The 13,914-nt window shown below is 44.8% G+C and overlaps 2 protein-coding genes across 5 annotated transcripts in view; one reads left to right on the top strand and one right to left on the bottom strand.

The window, feature by feature from the left end:
* The window catches only part of MACROD1 (mono-ADP ribosylhydrolase 1), a 323,148-nt gene that overhangs the window by 67,837 nt on the left and 241,397 nt on the right, over positions 1-13,914 (top strand). The gene's annotated exons all lie outside the window — the stretch shown is intronic.
* The window catches only part of FLRT1 (fibronectin leucine rich transmembrane protein 1), a 157,069-nt gene that overhangs the window by 26,971 nt on the left and 116,184 nt on the right, over positions 1-13,914 (bottom strand). The window contains exon 1 of one of the 3 annotated variants that reach the window (XM_089482964.1): positions 6,754-7,219. The exons of the other annotated variants lie outside the window; for them this stretch is intronic. The gene's annotated coding sequence lies outside the window, so the exon portion shown is untranslated. Of the gene's footprint in view, positions 1-6,753; positions 7,220-13,914 lie in introns of those variants that run through there. 3 annotated transcript variants of the gene reach the window in all.

Here is a 13,914-nt window from a genome sequence, read left to right on the forward strand (position 1 = left end):
CCACAGAATTCAATGGGATTTTCTGTCTATGAAAATGAAGCCTTGGCACAACTCCTGAATAGGGTGTATTGCAGATAGCTGGGGAGGGTGCTGAAAACCATGCATAGTGATCTGAGCACTGGCATGAGTCTGGAGACCAGGTTTGAATCCTTTATTAGCCATGGAAACCCACTGGGTGACTTTGGTCGAGTCACACTTTCTCAGCCTCAGATGAAGGCAAAGGCAAACCCCTTCTGAACAAATCTTGCTAAGTTTCACTGGAAGGGGCCATAAGTCAGAAGTGACTTGAAGGCACATTATGCTGGAGTAGACAAGTCTTGGCTTGTTACAACACTTAACAAAAATCTGTCAAAAGCTATTGGGTGGGGTGGTTAAATGGAACCTCCATGTTCAGAGGCATTGTACCTCTAACTATCATTTGAACCAGAGGCAAACTTATGGAGAAGGCGGCCCTTCTTGTAGCATTCTTGAAAAAATTCTTCTGACTATTTCTGGAACACATCTAGCAAATTTGGGAGCAGTAGACCTCAGATGATTCAACAACTATTATGGAAAGTTAGAAATCCGATTCAAGCTGGTGGCTGGGTGGGGATGTCGCTGTTGAGCGATATTCCAACTTCCATTCATCAGAGAACCAAAAAAAGAGAGAGGGGGGGAGAGAATGAGCAACAACCCAATTCCTGCCGGAGTCTTTAATCTGCCTAATAATTCATAACACTGCTAAATCCCTGCCCACAGACCCCAAGTTTGTAAACCCTCTTTTTCCCCCTTATGTTGCCTGAAGAAACACATGTTTAAATATTAAAATCGGCTCTTGCGTTTTTAAAGTTTCCATCAGGCTTGGCTGCCTTCAAAGCAAAGAGCATTAGCTGAGCAGAAGAAGGAAAAGTAAACTTGGGATGTTGACTCTCTCTCTCTCTCTCACTCTCTCTAAAGCTCCTTTCTTTGAGAAAGGACCAGAGCTTCTATGGGCATGTAGTCCTTGGCAAAGCTGTCATTTTTTTCCTTTAAAAAGAAAGCTCTACATGAGTACTAGCACCACAGCTACAACTGTGCTCCTTGTATTGTTGCACCAGCGCTGTAGGACAGATCTGATGAAATGGAGAGACAAGACAGACAGATGTCAATGGACTCAGCAATGATCATCCTTCTGCCACTCCACTGAAGCTTGTTCCTCTCCAGATTTGAAGTAAAAACAGAAGGAAGCCATATGAGGCCTGTGCATCCTCCTTACCTGATCTCTCCCAACTGGGAGCATGTTCTGAGAGTTCATAGATAATTTGGAAACGGATAGAAATAAATTTCTGTTGAACCTAGGAGACGATAGCTAAGACACATCAGTAGGGAAGCTAGCCTGACTTCACTAGATCATGGATAAGGAGGGGCATAGTGGTTTGCGTGTTGGACTATGACTTAGGAGACAAGGGTTCAAGTCCCCGCTTGGCTATGGAAACCCAGAGGGTGACTTTTGGCTAATCACACTCTCTCAGATTCAGAAAACCCTGTGAAAGGTCCACCTTAGGGTCACCATAAGTTGGAAATTTGAAGACACACGACAACAACAACAATGATCAGAGGTGGGACACCTCATAAGATCCACATACCAATTTTCCACTCCCAGGACTTTCCATGGGTTGCACAGAATACTAAAAATGCCAGAACAAAATTGAATTCAAACAAAACCTTCCAAATTGGCCAGTGTCTGCCCAGCTCAGCATCACCTAATAATAATAATAATAATAATAATAATAATAATAATAATATATTTCTATTTCCCGCCTCTCCCCACAGATTGAGGTGGGATTACAGCTGATAAAACGCATATAAAACATACAAAGTTTTACAACACAAAAATTCTCATAAAACAACCCTCATAATACAATATAAAGCACAATACCATTATGAACCATATGACAGGGTGAAGATTTGAACCCAAGCCTCTTTGGTCTTCTTCAAACACTCTGTCCACTAAGCCACAGTTATTTGCCATAAATGACTGCTATTATTCCAGTTTGGAAATATGTGCAGGAGACATGTGTGCAAAAATGTGTGCAGATTGCCCAGTAAATGAAGCTTTGCCACTAGGTTTGCCCCAGCTTTCTGTCTTTAATAGCAAATAGCACCATAATCTAAATAAATAAAGAGGAGCTCTTTGTTACAAAGGCTTTTTACGCTTGCCCAGCACCTCCCTTTTCCTTCTCATCTTCTGTCTAGCTGGACACTTTCAGTGTCAGGTTGCACCAGCATTTCTACATTATATAACACAATAAAGCTTGGATTGGGATACAGGTTGAGTCTTCCGGGTCCAAAAAGCTTGGGACCAGAAATGTTTTGGGTTCCAGATTTTGAAATATTTGCATATGCATGGGAGCCAAGTCTAAACATGAAATTCATTTATGTTTTGTGTACATCTTATACACATACCCTGAAGGTAATTTTATACCAAATGTTTTAAAAATAATTTTATGCATGAAACAAAAGTGTGTGTTCACTGAACCAGGTGTCAATATCTCAGCCACCTGTGTGGACAATTTTGAATTTTGGAGTATTTTGGAATTCTGGATAAGGAAGGATAAGGAAGTAGGTTTCTAGTTTAGCCGATTCTATTGCCTTGGTGCTTTCCAACAACAGCCAAGGTAAAGAGTAACTGCCTTCAGAATCCCTTACTGAATATGTGTGGATAACAAATTTCAGAGAAATAAAGGGGGAAGCAGATAAGCTCACTGCAATCTCTTAAGAATCACAGACCTCAAGGTTTAGCCACCAAAATGTAAAATCTAAGTGAAGGTTATTGATAGTAAAAAAGCTTCCCTTGATATATTTTGGAAGATGCTCTTCTTGTCATTTCTGACTTATGGCCACCAAAGGCAAACTTATCAAAGGGTTCTTTTGGCAAGATTTGCTCAGAAGGGGGTTTGCCTCTGCCTTCCTCTGAGGCCGAGAGAGTGTAAATTGCCCAAAGTAGCCTTCTTGCAATTAGTTTACAAAATAGTACTGCACACCATTAACAGTATTTGCCCAACTGAGTCGTGTGCCAAATGCAGATGAGACTCACTATGTGTACCACCCTTGTACCCTTTAGATGTCTGGGGATACAAGTTCCGTTATCCTTTACTATTGGCTATACTGGTTGAGGATGATGGGAATCATAGGCCAAACCATCTAGAGAGTACCACAGTAGGGAAGGTTGCTCTAGTGAATGAAAGATGAACAAATAGTATGCAAAGGGGTCTTGTAGCACCTTTGAGACTACCATGCATCCAAGGAAGTGGGATCAAGTCTACAAAACCTCATGCTACCAGCTTTTTTCTTTCCATTAGTCTCAAAGGTGCTACAAGAACCCTTTGCATACTGATTTTCCATACTAACACGGCTATGTCTTTGGATTGTACAACAAACAAATAATTAATCCCTGCATTCCCTCCAAGTGAAGCCAACTTGATCTATTGCAGCTGAGGCATCTAGCTACAAAGAAGCATGGCTGATACTGTATGTCCAAAGATTCTTTAACAGACTAGGAATATCTCTAATAATTCATATTTGCAGCCTATCCATCTTCCAAGAGGCTTGGAAAGACTGACAACATGGTAGTTTAAGCGAAGTGTGAGTGACTTGTAGTCGTTTTCAAAGGACTGACAACATGTTGGTTTAAGAAGCGCTAGTGACTTGTCAAATCAATCAAAAGAACGGAATACTTCAGCAATGCCTTTCCATTTCTCAAGGTGATAAACTCATACTGATGCCCTAACACAAGGATTTCCAAACTTTGGTCTTCCAAGTGTTTTGGACTTCAGCTCCCAGAATCCCAAGCTGGCTAGGACTTTTGGGACTTGAAGTGTGGGAAAACTGCAAATAAAAAACACTATTCTTTTTACCAAAGAGAACACCTCTCTAGGAATCTCTAGGTCCTCTAGTGCAGTGATTCCCAAACTCTGGTCATCCAGGTGTTTTGGACTTCAGCTTCCAGAAGCTTCAGCTGTCTTGGAGAATGGTTTGGGATTCTGGCAGCTGAAGTCCAAAACACCTGGACTCTGTGGTCAGTATCTGCCAGATCTTGATCATAGACTCATGCTGGAGGACCTACAAATACCAAGGAAGTGCTTTCTCTAGGAATGTCTAGGTCTTCTGGCGTGAGACTATGGTCAACATCTGTCAGAGTTGCGCTGGAGGACCTAGAGATTCATAAGGAGAACATATTAACAAAAACCGGAAATAATCAAATCCGCCAAAGTCAAAACCACAAATGCGGAAGGCCGACTGTATTTGAAAAAATGCCTTTAGGGACCCCTCGTAATCTGAGGTCCTTTAAACTGTCGCTCCATTTAGAGTGTGTGTAAACACATCATGCTCAAATCCAATTTCCGTATTCTCTCACCTCCCTGCCCTCGCCCAACCTCAGCCCAGAGGTTTTAGTAATAGAGACAGCTGAGGATGTCGCCTCTCCCCTCAACTCCTATGGAGGCCACACTTTTCCTCCATGCTCCTTGTTTGTCTTTTCAGAAAGCACCCAAAATACCAGATGAAGCTGAACATAAGTGCTTGTTCAGCCATTCCAAAGGCTCCACCACATCTAGCGCAAGACCATGGCCTGCTGGGACTTAGAATCGCAGAATCATAGATTTGGAAGAGGCCGCAAGGACCGTGAAAAACAAGCCTCCTCCATCCTCAAGATGACACCCCTTCAAATACTTAAACAGGGCTCTCATATAATAATAATAATTTGTTTTATTTATATACCGCTATTCCAAAGATCATAGCGGTGAACAGCAAGTAAGCTAATTAGCAAGTAATCCCCTCTTAACATTCTCTTCTCCAGGCTAAACATACCCAGCTCCTTAGGTCTCTCCTCATAGGGCTTGATATTTTCCAGACTTAAATGAACAACTCACAGGTAATAATAGCATGCCTCCAAACTTGGAAGCCACAGTATTTGGGTCTACTTTGTTGTTGTGTGTTTCCAAGTCCTTCCTGACTTACGGTGATCCTAAGGCCATGGGGGCAGTATTCAAAGACACAGCCATATTTGTCTGTAGAATCAGTATGCAGAGGGATCTTGCAGCTTTAGTGAGTCTCAAAGGTGTTACAAGATCTCTCTATTCTGCCTTGGTCAGGCCTCACCAGGAATCCTGTATCCAGTTCTGGGCACCACAATTCAAAAAGGATGTTGAGAAGTTGGAGCGTCTCCTGAGAAGGGAAACCAAAATGGTGAAGGTCCTGGAAACTATGCTTTATGAGGAGATACTTAGGGAGCTGGGGATGTTTAGCCTAGGGGAAAAGAGGTGGATAAGAGGTGATATGATAGCACTGCTTAAGTATTTGAAGGGATGTCACATTGAGGAGGGAGCAAGCTTGTTTTCTGCTGCTGCAGATACTAGGACCCAGAGCAATGGATGCAAGCTACAGGAAAAGAGATTCCACCTCAACGTTAGGAGGAGCTTCCTGACAGTAAAGGCTGTTTGACAGTGGAGTGTGGTGGAGTCTCCTTCTTTGGGGGTCTTTAAACAGAGGCTGGATGGGTATGCTTTGATCGTGATTTCCTGCATGGCAAAATGGGGTTGGACTGGATGGCCCTTGTGGTCTCTTCCAACTCTACGATTGTAAGATTCTACATACCAAGGCCATAGAGTTTCCTTGGTAGGTTTCTTCAGAGAGGCTTTGCCATGGCCATCCTTTGAGGTGGAGAGAGTGCGACTCGCACAAGGTCACCCCAAAATGGGTTTGTTTTTGTTTTAATGGAGATCTGACCCTCTCTAGAGACATCGCCCTACCATTCTGGCTCGTGAAAAAGCAAAACCACCAGAGAGCAAAGGCAAAGCATGAAACCAGGGGTAGGCAGCCTTTTTGAGCCGGGGGCCGGGTTGCTGTCCCTCAGACAACTGGGGGGCCAAAGCAAATAAATAAATAAATAAAAAATTTAAAAAATAAATAAATATATAAATAAACCAGGACAAATGTAGGACAAAATTTTCAAGTGGAAGACACTTTTTTAGAAAAAATGGAGGACACGCGAAAAAAATTGCTGATTTTTTAAAAAATGTTAGTATAAATGCATGTTTCTGAGGCTTCTATAGACAATTGCCCCCCAAAGCCCCCGGCGGCAATCGGTGGCAGGACCGGGCTGGGGCCGGTCCCAAGGCCTTGCCGGGCCGCATCCGGCCTGCGGGCCGCAGGTTGCCTACCCCTGCATGAAACCCTTTTAGGTACCCAACTGGCAGACTGCCCCTCTTCAGGGAGGCTCCATCAGAAGATGCTTTTCTGCCTACAGCGTGCGACACTAAGAGCCAAGTTGAACAGAAAGAAGGAAGATAATGATGGAACGTGAACTGATATATTAATAGTATATACATAATATATTGAACCATAACGAAACCACATTGGTAGTCAATATTTGCCATATCTGAATGCCTCTCTGCAAGCTGCTCTAAAGGCCTTTAGGGCTGAAGAGCGGGGTATAAACACCGTAAATAAGTAAATTAATAAATAATCTATGAAAGTACCATAAAAATAATTGGGGGGGGGGGGGGAAGAAAAGAAGAAGAAGATGCTTTTCTGCCAGAGCAAAGCCAGCCTCCTTTGCCAGAAAGATGCCTCCAAGGAAGCTCCCCAGCAAAGGAGGAACAGGGCGAGAGGGATCCAGCAGATCCCCAAGCAAGATCGCCCAGGGATCCCCTCCTGGATCTGATCCCCTTCCTCCTGCCTCTGCCTTGCAAACTTTTCCTCCTCCTTTTCCAGCCTGGCCTTGGAGCTACTTACCCCTCCGGAGCATCCCTGGCCAAGGAGCTGGCTCCTGGATCCCTCTGGGCTGGATCCCCTAAGCAGATCCTTCCCGGAGGGCTAGGGATCCTCCGAGGCGAGATGGGCAGCCTAGGCAGCCGCCTTCCTCCAGCATTGCGGGCTCCAAAGCAATGGCAGCTGCTGCCTCCTCTGGTGGCTCTCTTGCCAGCCTCTGCCTGCCTCTAGAGCACCGGAACCCTCCGAAGGGAAGCACCGGGGCGATGGCGTCTCTCTCTCTGCCTTGCAAGAAGGAGAGAAAGGCCCTTTGCAAGAGCCAAAAGGAGGAGGAGGCTTTAAGGCAAGGGAGGTGGCGCTGAGATGATGTTGATGATGATGATGATGATAAAGCCCTTCTTCTTCTTCCCGGCCAAAAGGAGGAGGGGGCCTCCTCTGCTTTTCCTCCTTTGCCTCTGGCCAAGCTCCATCTTCCCCAGGCAGACACTGCTGCTGCCCCCTGGTCCTCCTTTCTGCCTCCTCCACAGGCACATAGAGCATCCTTTGGCAACCGAGGGAGGAGCCATGGGTTTGTGTGGGTTTTTTTTTTGTAAGAACCCCCCCCCCCCACACACACACACATACATTCATCTCTTTCAGGAGTTTATGAGTAAAAAGCAGAGGGCTTAGAAGCACAGAGTTGGAAGAGACCCCCCCCATCCAGTTCAGCTCCATTCTGCCATGCAGGAGTACACAGAATCATAGGATCCTAGAGCTGGAAGAGACCCCAACAACCATCCAGTCCAGCCCAACACTCCTATGTATCAATACATAGAATCATAGGATCTAGGATCTTGGAGTTGGAAGAGACCCCCAAAGGCTATTCAGCACAGCCCCAGTTTGCCATGCAGGAATACACAGAATCATAGACTCCTAGCATTGAAAGAGACCCCCAAAGGCCATCCAGTCCAATCCCATTCTGCCATGCAGGAATAGAATCATAGACTCCTAGGGTTGGAAGAGACCCCCAAGGGGCCATTCAGCCTAACCCCAACAGTCAACAGTCCTATATACCAATACAGTGGTCCCCCGGGTTACGAAATTAATTCGTTCCGCGGTTAATTTCGTAACCCGAAAACCTTCGTAACCCGAATTGCCATAGGCGCTAATAGAAAAAAAGCCGCGGCTCCGCCGCGGCTCCATTTGAAACAGCGCCGGGGTTTTTTCGTAACCCGAAAAAACCTTCGTAAGCCGAAGCAATAAATCCCTATGGGATTTATTCGTATCCCGAAAATTTCGTACCCCGGGTAATTCGTATCCCGGGGTACCACTGTACATAGAATCATAAGATCCTGCAATTGGAAGAGACCCTAAGGGCCCTCCAGTACAGCCCCACTGTGCCATGCAGGAATACATAGGATCATAGCATCTTAGAGTTGGATCACAGCCCAAGGGCCATCCTGTCCAACCCCAACAGTCAACAGTCCTAAGTATCAGTACTTAGATTCACAGGATCTTAGAGTTGGAAGAGACCCCCAAGGACCATCCAGTCCAGCTCCATACTGCCATGCAGGGATACATAGAATTATAGCATCTAGAGTTGAAATAGACCCTAAGGGCCATCCAGCCTAACTTCATTCTGCCATGCAGAAATGGATACGATCATAGCATTGTAGAGGTGGAAGAGACCCCAAGGGCCATCCAGCCCAACCCCAATAGTCAACAGTCCTATGTATCAATGCATAGACTCATAGCATCGTAGAGTTAGAAGAGACCCCAAGGGACTCATGGCAACCTTGTGGATGAGACACCTCCAAGACCCAGAGTGCTCCACTTCTCTGCTCAGGTCCTGTAGATTCAGGCTCATGTCCTCCCATCTGGCATGTATTCCTCTCTTCCTATCACCTTCTACCTTTCTGGTGCTCAGGGCCAGGGTTGTGGCCTCCTTGATTGAATCTATCCATCTAAACTGAAGTCTTCTTCTCCTTCGACTGTCCTCCACCTTTCCTAGTGGTATTATCTTTTCAAACGAATCTTGCCTTCTCATGACGTGGCCAAAGTAAGATAGCCTCCGTTTCAGTATCTTGGCTTCCAGGGAGAGCTCAGGTTTGATCTGTTCTAGGACCCATTTGTTTGTCTTTTTGGCCATCCATGGTATCCTCAGCACTCTTCTCCAGACCCACATCTCAGAGGAATTGATTTTCTTTCTCTCAGCTTTCTTCAGTCATTCAGCTTTCACATTCATACATGACGATGGGGAATACAACGGCTTGGGCAATCCTAGCTTTAGTACTCAGTTGTATATCTTTACTCTTTAGGATCTTACCCAGTTCCTTCATAGCTGCCCTTCCCAATCTTAACTTTCTTCTGATTGCTTGACTGCAGTCTCTGTTTTGATCAGTGTTTGATCCAAGGTACAGGAACTCTTTTTATTACTTTCTGTTTCGTGTTCGGAGAAGATGCCAGCCACAGATGCTGGTGAAACATCAGGAATAACCTCTACTAGAACATGGCCACATAGCCCGAAAAACCCACAAAAACCTAGGGTAATAGTTTGAGAACCCTATAACTCTTCCTTCACCCCCCTGCACTTTTGTCCCAGTCCCCCGGGCAGATTGTGTCCACCCACTCGGCCTCCAGCGTCTCCCGCACCCAGCAGATGTCAAACTTTGCTTCCTTTCATAGCGGGGGTGTCAGAATCTCTCTGGGTTTGCATTAGAGCAGATGGGTGCAACCTACCCAATCATAAGAAGGAGAAGGAGGTATTCTTTTTATGATACAACTGGTTGGGAATACGAGGAGGGTCAGGTGTCATCTGCCAACCCCAGCCCCATCTTTGTCTTTGGAAAGGAACCACTTTCCTTTTTAATGTCCTGGTGTAAGATCACGTAAATGAAATCTATATGAAGTGGTTGAATTACAGTGGGGTACAAGAGGGCTCTTTACCTTTATCCCCCCCCCCCCCACAAGTGTTTTTATGAAGGAACATGGCTTGGCTAAAATTGAGGATGGAGTTTGTACATTTAATTCACATTTTTTCCTCACCCATCCTCCAGAATCCAAACTTTTGTAAACATGGGCTTGACTAATATCGCAGAACTCTGCAAAAAGTAGGTTTTTTAAATGGGTTTTTTGGTCTATGTGGCCGTGTACTGGAAGAATTTATTCCTGATGTTTCACCTGCATCTGTGGCTGGCATCTGCAAAAATTATTTATCCTATCCTTTCCTTGTTGTGCCAGGGCTATGTAGCTCTGGCTTACATGCCGGCCACTCTGGATAGGTCTAGAAATGATACCTTGTCTTGAAACCCTTGAAAAGTGTTGCTGGACAGCATAGACAGTACTAAACTAAGGTCCAAAACACACTACATAAATAATCCAGTTTGAGACCACTTTAACTGCAGTGGCTCACTGCTAGGGAATTCTGGGAACTAGGTTTGTAAGACATTTAGCCTTCTCTGTCGGAGAGCTTTGGTGCCACAATAGAATACAATTCCCAGGATTCTCTAGCACTGAGACAGGGCAGTTAAAGCAGTCTTAAACTGGATTATTTCTGCATTGTGTTTTGGATTTATGTAGACCAAGGGACTAACCTGGTATAATATAGTTCCCTGAAATGCTAGCTTTCTACATGCAAGGAAATTCTAGGATATCTGTATTCCTTCTGCCTAGATTATGAATTATTTCCCCCAACTTGGCCTTGGGGGATGTTTTAGGCCCTCTTCTCTGAATGTTTTACCATTCATTTAATTACAAAAAATACATCTATAATTCCTTTTACTTATAGTAAAGAATGTATAAAGTATTCAAGCAGGATGCTACCAACTGTTCAGGAAGAAACAAGCTGTCTCCTTCCTTTCCAGCGTTCCTTTGGGGGCCAATTTAATCGACATCTTTAAAATTGTGTTATCTTTTATTTAAAATACCTAATAAACTTAGGGGCATTTAACTAGCTCACCATATCTATTTTGAGGCATTTGAGTGAACTTGCCTTGCCGTATATTATGCCCTGTTCTTTCTGTTAGTCTGGGGCTCTTGATGGCCCTCTGAGTCTGACCACCCTTGAAGACAGGGCACTGGGCTAAAGTGGCCATCTGTTCAACCTGTGGGTTGCCCCATAGAGCATCAGGCACCAACTGGGAGCCATGAGCTCCAGACGAAGAGCATGGAGCCAGGCTGGGCGGGTGCACCTTATGGCCCCTGGCAGAGTCTGAAAAGAGCTAGTCATTTTCTTAATCTCCCTGCCAGTGCGGGGGGGGGGGGGGGGGGGGAGGGAAGTATTAAATTTGTTTTTGTTTTGTTTTTATTAAATCAAATGCTTGGCACATCAAAGTGCCTGAAGTGAGATGAGCAAACTTGAAGATGCTGCTTGGGCCCCCGGGATCCTGGGAAGGGCGTCATCTGCTCCCTGTTGTTGCCGTGCTTTCCCCCAAAGCCATGGGCAAGTCCCTCGTTGCTCCTCGTACACCGAATTCCTTTGGCGTCTCCTCGGCAGACAGGACCTGATCCCAACCGGCAAAAGCAGTTCATCAGGGCTCTTCCCTGGCTTTGCTATGGTGATGATACCTTTGTGGAAACGAAAGGGAGGTGTTTTGCTTTCTGAGCTCAAGCAGATGATGTGGCTGTTGTTGTTGTTGTTGTGCCCAAATTAAATCCATTATTTATGGACAAAAAAAATGCTTATCAGATAGCGTTTGAGTCACCGTTCTCTTCCTGAGCTCCATGCCAGGGAAAGTTGGGAAATAACTATGCCTACGCTGCGGGCAGCCCGATTCCCGGCATGTTTTATTTGGCAGCAGGCTTCACCGTGTTCAGCCAGGCTCTGCATGTAGAAGACTACAGCCTTGCAGTGTCATTGCAAGCAGGGCTGTTACAATAATCCATTAGTCAGATGCGTTTATTTAAAACCTTTCTGACCAATTAAAGAGGTAACTTCTTCATTATGCAGGGCTAAAAATGGTGCAATTACTGTTCATACCAGAACATGGCTCATACCAGAACATTGTAACAGGTGCCATTTTGGAAATGGCATTCGCTCTTCGTTTGCGCATCTAAGATGGTGGCCAAGAAAATAATTTGATATTTTTCCTTCCTTCCTTCCTTCCTTCCTTGTAGATGTTTGTATATTTAGAACTCACTTGATGACGAGACTTAGGCCTTGGCTGCATGGGCCATTCTTTGCCCCGGTTCTGGCGTTGTCCTGTTCGGATTATGTGCATCCTAACCTCCGTTTCTGGTGCAAACAGTCTAGGTGATGTCTGGCACATTCTGCACCAGAACTGGACTTTGGTAGCCTTAAACTGCATTTAAAAACATACCTGTTACTCCAGATCTTCTGGAAAGAACTGGATCCTCCATTCCTGCAACATGGCCCCTGTCTGCATGGTTGTCCTGTGCTGCTACTGCCACAGGTCACTCATACCAAGGTCAGAACAAAGTGCCCAGACATGTGTCCATTGCTGCATCACACTCTGACCAAAGAACAAAGCAACCTGCAGTAACAGCGGATGCAGACAGCGGATGGAGGTCTGGGTAACAGGAGGAGATCAGGGTAGCTGTGGGCCAGGATACCTCCAGAGTATCCTGGCCAGTGCAGGCAATGTCAAAGGGTATTGGATAAATGTTCATTAATAGTATTCATCCAGCATAGCTGAGATGGACTGTAATGGACTTGTGGAGGGGAAATATTGTTGCATTTAGTAGATAAATTGTGGTGCAGTATGGTAATATATGTCATATAGAGTCAGTGAGGTGTAGCGGTTTGAATGTTGGACTGTGACGACCAGGACTTGAGTCCTGGCTTGGCCATGAAACCCACCTTAGGCAAGTCACACTCTCTCAGCCTCAGGGGAAGGCAATGGCAAACCTCCTCTGAACAAATCTTGGCAAGAAAACCCCATGACAGCTTCACTTTAGGGTCACTATAAGTTGGAATTGACTTGAAGGTACAGAGCAACAAACAAATGTATTGAATCCCCGCTCAGGGTAAAGGTGTGATATAAAATAGCTAGCTAGCTAGACAGACTGACAGACAGTTTATAGGTACTGTAATGGCTGCAATAAAGTAGGGATCTGTTGAGAAGAGGGTGAGAGTATGGATTGTTGGGAGTGACTGGTGAATGGCTGAATGTCAGAGGATTTTTAAAAAGGCAGTTGTGTACGACAGAGTGAGAAGTGATCTGTCAAAATTATGATTAGGAATGTGAAGTCGGAGGCTTTCATGGCTGACATCCATAGTTTTTGTGGGTTTTTTGGGCTATGTGGCCATGTTCTAGAAGGGTTTATTCCTGACATTTCGCCAGCATCTGTGGCCAGCTGGCATCTTTAGAGAAAATACCAGCCACAGATGCTGGCAAAACATCAGGAATAAACTCTTCTAGAACATGGCCACATAGCCCGAAAAACCCACAAAAACTATGATTAGGGATCTTTACAAATAGAAGTTGGAGATGTTAGGAGAGTAAATCAGGGTCAGAGAGAGACTAGAGTCAGGGTTAGTTAGAATATGAGTGAGAGATTGAGTGTTGTGAGTGAGAATTAATGTGAGTCAGGATTTAGATGTATTCAATAATTAATCTGTAATGCTATGTTCAACTTAATAAATTATTATTTATGCATTATACACTTGAGCCTCGGAGAATGCTACATAAGGAATATTTAAAAGCTTGCGTTCAAATGCACTGTTTCTGTGGTGACAGCAGTTAAGCAAGGGTAATGTTAGGGAGGGTAAAATTTTACATCAGAACTATGAGAGCATTTTGAAGATCCCCACATCTGAGGCCATAGCAGCAGGACAGGAGAAGGTTCAGTGGAGTTTATCACATGGGGAAAATCACGTGCAAAAACGGGATTTAAAAGCTGGAAGAAGTCCACAAAAGCGGGTTGATTTTCACTCGCATTGTTGTTAAACTGGTGTTAACCCAAACGGAAGGTAGACAAGTGGCTTTTGTCTACTTTCTGTCTACTTTCCATTTGGGTTAATAACACGTTAACAACAATGTTGTGTGAAAATATACCCGTTTCCCCCCGATTTAAACCCCTATTTGTGCATGGGATTTCCCCCGTGTGATAAACTCCTCAGATTGATGGCAGTGGTGAGGATAAGTTGAAGCCCTCACACTTGGTAGCAGTGGTGGGATTTGTGCAAGTGCTAACCAGGCTGACCCTGCCCAGCTTCCAAAATCAGAGGGGAGCTGGTGCCTTTAG

The sequence above is a fragment of the Sceloporus occidentalis genome, unplaced genomic scaffold, assembly GCF_023333645.1.
Source record: "Sceloporus occidentalis isolate IW3139 unplaced genomic scaffold, rSceOcc1.0.p SCAF_20, whole genome shotgun sequence".
NCBI lineage: Eukaryota > Metazoa > Chordata > Lepidosauria > Squamata > Phrynosomatidae > Sceloporus > Sceloporus occidentalis.